A 5,153-nucleotide genomic window follows, 5' to 3' on the forward strand; every position below is an offset into this window, starting at 1 on the left:
TGTGTGTGTGCGTGCGCGCGTCTGTGTGTGTGTGTGTGTGTGTCTGTGTGTGTTACCATCACAGGTCTTCTGTTTGCTGACTGGGTTAGAAAATCATCATTTACTGTAAAGCAGCTTTCATCATTGTGATTTTTTGTATTTAACTAAAGCAGTGTAGATTTTTATTATAGTTTTATTATAGTTTTATTATATTTCAATGATAATATAAAGTATTTGGGACATATTTGAGTATTTTAATGGACCTTGAAGTGAGATCACTTTGTCTAGAGATGTTTCCAGGGTCAGAAATGAAGTTTGAAAGTCAGGTTTTAAGCCAAGGCAACAAGTTCTTCTGTTGATTATGTGACACGATCTAAAAGCTCCACATCAGCTACTGACCAGATCACATGGTGACACAGTTTCCTCAGCACTAATCGTTGGTCAACATCAGGTAGAACCTGTGTGTGTGTCTGAGTGAACCTCCAGAGTCTGGACCTGCAACTGCAAACCACCTACTGCCCCCATGATCCTGTTTAACACCTGCTGCTAAACCTGCTAAAATTTGCTATAATTAACACTGATTATTATTAATGTTATTAGCCGTCATTTCTCCTTTTATCAGTAGGAGCACTACAGTTGCCACTACATTACTATTGCTGTTACTGCTGCTGCTGCTGCTGTCACTATTATTAATATTGCAATCACTGCATGTTCTTGTTCTTTTCCTCTGTGCTCTTGCACGCTCTTTCTCTCTCTCTCTCTCTCTCTGTCTCTCTCTCTCCCAACCCAACCGACCGTAGAAGATGGCCGCCCACCCTGAGTTCAGTTCTGCTAAAGGTTTCTGCCTCTTAAAAGGAAGTCTGCTCTTGGTGGGAATTACTGGGTCTCTGTAAATATTATTATAAATAGAATCTCTCCATTTGGAAGTTGTATTGAGATTACTTATGTTGTGAATTGGCGCTCTACAAATTCCATCCATCCATTTTCTACCGCTTATCCTCTAGTCAGGTCGCGGGGGGGCTGGAGCCTATCCCAGCATCTTTTTCGGGCGAGAGGCGGGGTACACCCCGGACAGGTCGCCAGTCCATCGCAGGGCAAACACATAGAGACAGACAACCATTCACACTCACAGCTACACCTATGGTCAATTTAGAGTATCCAATTAGCCTAGTCCCCATTTGCATGTCTTTGGACTGTGGGAGGAAGCCGGAGTACCCGGAGAGAACCCACACTGGCACGGGGAGAACATGCAAACTCCACACAGAAAGATCCCACGGCCGAGCCGGGACTCCAACCCGGAACCTTCTTGCTGTGAGGCGACAGCGCTAACCACTGCACCACCGTGCAGCTCCGCTATACAACTTGAACCTGAAATCCATTCTAACAACTTAATGATAACTAATAACTTAATTACCTGCGTGACAGCATGGCTGGTATTGTTTTCACCGTGTGTGTCTCAGCATGGGAAAATGTGTTCCTGACCTGGAGACGTGTTGTAGCAGGAACTGACACAGTTTCGAAATAGTGTCACAACTGCACAAGATACAGTCACGAAATTTTTCAACTACGTAGTTGAGTTCAAAACAAAGTCTGAGTTCAAAGATGGGTGTGCTGAGTACTCATGAGTCATGTACATACATGTATATTTAAGACATACAGGAATAAAATGCACAAAAAAACAAGCCATTAGCCGGGTTTCCATTGTTGTTTTGTACAAAACAAAAGTGATTATTTTTAGTTAGCATCCACAGTCCTGTCTGTGGTTGGGTTGAAGCAGCAGAAGCACCTTGGCTAAAGCTCGGGAAAGATCATGGTTTTGGCTAAATGTAAATAAAAATGTTCACATGTTTACCACTGCAAGACAAAGAACCTGTGTGGGTGCACCTTTAACAAATGATATCACAAAAGTGCCCTAAATTCTCACATAAATGATAAATAGACGGATTTCCTAGAATGAAAATGAATAAATTACGAGTCAGATCAAGGATTTTTTTTTTGGCTGTGATGACCAGCTGTTGTTGCAGGTTTCTGCACAGAACTGCATGTATGCAAAAGAGAAGTCAGTACAGTGAAGTGTGACCTACACAGTCTGAAATCTGACCTGAAAACTTCAAACTTTTCAGCCAAAATAAATTGCTAAAGGAATGAAGAAATTCATTTCAATAGGCTGAGGGCGACAAGGTGAAGGTATTTTAAATTTAAAACAACCTTAACAGTGGTTACAAATGTCATTGACCTTCAAAGGAAAAGAAAAAGAGTTGGCTGCTGATGGTGTTGTTTAGGACAGACATAACCTCAATAAAAAACTGAGAGTATGACATGAACTTCAGGGGACAGCAGATAAAAATGCCAAACATAAGGTCATGAATTTCCCCTAGGGGATAAATAAAGTATCTATCTATCTATCTATCTATCTATCTATCTATCTATCTATCTATCTATCTATCTATCTATCTATCTATCTATCTATCTATCTATCTATCTATCTATCTATCCATCCATCCATCCATGCAGAGGTTTGTTTCCAGCAGCGATGGAAGAAAGATGCAGATCATTGACTGAAAGGTACTATGTGGACTACGAGTACAGTTGTGGAGCAATGTTGTTGTGAGTGTGTCCACATTTGGTTTGGTTTCCAGCAAACATTTCTGCCCTTTGGTATCACTCTATTCCTCTGATCTTAAGATGCTGTAATGAACCAGCAAATACAGGGAAGAACAAGACTGCCAGCAAGTAAACATGGATGTAAACAATGCTGGTTTCATAATATAACAAAAAGGAAGGAAGTGTTTGTAAGACCTCAAATAAACCCACTGTGTTTTGTTGAGAAACACTGAATGCAAACAGAACCTGATATGATGACTATATGATGTTAACTGTAAAACTCCACACAAAAAAACACACTATACAAATACTGCATTTCAAGTGACACTTGTATGAGACTATTTCACTTACTTAAGTGTTATCAACAAGTATGAAAGTATCAAAAGTTAAAGTTCTCATTATCCCCTATCAGTGTTATAGATCATCATCATTGTAGACAATTTACAAATGTCCCCTAAACGCCTCACATGCAGACTATTGGTAGATGCTACAATTTACAAATGTCCCCTAAACGCCTCAAATGCAGACAATGGGTAAATGTTTGGTACAGCTCACATCATCAGGGGCCCCACTTAGAGGGGTTTGGGGCAGCAGCACTGTATAGTGTCTTTAATGGAGGTTTAAGGGGGTTTATTGTTGTCATTGCAAAATGTGCCAATATAAGGGGCCATCAGGGGCCCCTTTTCCCCTTAGGGTCCCAAGCATTTGCCTGGTTGCCTGCCGGGTGCGCCTCTGCTCAGAAATTGCGGCCATAAAAAACATTTCACTCAGAGTAAACATCATCTAGCGTCAGAAAGAGCTGAAACACAATACAAATTTGATGCTGCCAAAGAGTCTGGAAATACAACAAGTGGAATTTCAAACCTTAAAGCTTATTTAGGGGAAAAATAAAGTTGAGAAACATATACGTAAACATCTTCCAGGAAAGACTGTCTGTTCATTATCCTTTTATTTCATCTTAATGAAAAAAGATTGCATGGAAAAAGAAAGTTAACTGCAGCTATGTGCATCTGGAAGACACTAAAAATGAACTTTGAAACATACCCACAACTAACATGTAATGTGGTTGTGGACACTTCTCAAGGAAATTAGTGAGACGTTTGTGAGAAGCTGGTGTTTCTTTTACCTGTAACTAACCTCAAGTGTTTCCCATCACAGTCACGTGTGCACGAGAAAGATTGGCTTCGCATAGAACTGTCTTTTTGCTGTTTTGGCCGCCAGATCTAAGATCACACAGGTTGTTGCCTAAACGAAACTCAGTGTCTCATTACACTTTCCAAACCACATGAAACTGATCACACCCATCAGGTTATTTATAATCGTCCACTGCATCAAATGATTGCGCTCAGTTGCAGGAAGTAGATCAAAAATAAATCCACGATGACATTTACATATTAAAGACTTTTGGCCATCCAATGGAAGTTTTAGTAATCTGTATTGAAAAAATGAAAAACCTCAGAAACACAGAGACAAAGTGAAGCATCTGTAAACACCATTGCACTGGGCATGTTGAGAGGAAATTCCACGCAATACAACAGAAGAAAAACATTTATGAACTAAGAGCTGCAGCTCAACACAGCACAGTTTCAGCTCTAAATCTTGCTCCATCTGACCCAACCACAGACTTCCACCTGTGGTGTCAAGTACATTTGCCCAACCTCTCATGTGTGACTGCACTTTGGTGGGAACTAATATTTTTTAAAAGATCACATTATTTCAAAGTGGCAATAGACAACTTTCCACCTGAGTTTCCAAGTACTATCAATGTTGATGCTGCTGTCACTAAGAAGAAATTAGTTTGTTTCACAACTGCTCATTTTAGAGAAGTCACCACCAGGACACATGTTATTTCTTTAGTTTCTCAATGAATTGTTAGTTTCTAGCCAGCTTTAGCGCTGCTGTGGCTCATGTCCAAAGCAAGAACCAACTAAAAGTATCCAACTTTGAATGAGAAACCCTGATCTCAGTGCTCAGTACAGGGCTTGTTACTGTCTGATCTTGTAGAAAAAGGGTCAACTGCATGGTGGTTTTAAACCCTGTCAAGTCTCTGAGTTCATAGGGGTCATAGGGACCGGGACAAAGCCTGGTGACCCGCTGCATTTCTGTGCTTATGGACATTAAGTCCAGAGCTGAATTTCTGTCCCAGTCTGGCCATGGCTCTCTCCATCTCCATTCCTCATATATTTTCTTATACTTCATACTGTGAACTGTTGCACATTGTACATATTTGTAATATTTTTTATATTTCTATAGTATTTTTTCAAATTTTTATTGTAAATATTATCATAGGAAAATGTTTTATTTACATTTCAGCCAACCGGCTTGCAGCACTGGTGGAGTGCAGTACTGCGTTATCTCTATATTTTTATATTTTTTCTTCTTACTATGTTTATTGTTATGCACAAAAACACTAAATCAAACTGCTCATATCTGAAAATGTACTTGGCAATAAACCTGATTCCAGAATGTCTGTCTGAGGTTCAGCTCGCTTTTTATCTCTCTCTCTCTCTCTCTCGCTCTTCGCTGTCTTTGGTTCCTGCAACTGCCATTTCTGCTACCTGGGGAAAGCT

General features: G+C 40.1%; 2 protein-coding genes across 3 annotated transcripts in view; both read right to left on the reverse strand.

Annotated features, from left to right (window-relative positions):
- Positions 1 to 5,153, reverse strand: part of LOC111661204 (major histocompatibility complex class I-related protein 1-like) — a 124,696-nt gene that overhangs the window by 78,777 nt on the left and 40,766 nt on the right. The window lies entirely within an intron of this gene.
- Positions 1 to 5,153, reverse strand: part of LOC111661202 (N-formyl peptide receptor 1-like) — a 14,366-nt gene that overhangs the window by 4,835 nt on the left and 4,378 nt on the right. The window lies entirely within an intron of this gene.

This window comes from Seriola lalandi, unplaced genomic scaffold, assembly GCF_002814215.2.
Source record: "Seriola lalandi dorsalis isolate HSWRI2012SDOR001 ecotype SW California unplaced genomic scaffold, Sedor1 jcf7180002054538, whole genome shotgun sequence".
In the NCBI taxonomy this organism is placed as follows: Eukaryota; Metazoa; Chordata; class Actinopteri; order Carangiformes; family Carangidae; genus Seriola; species Seriola lalandi.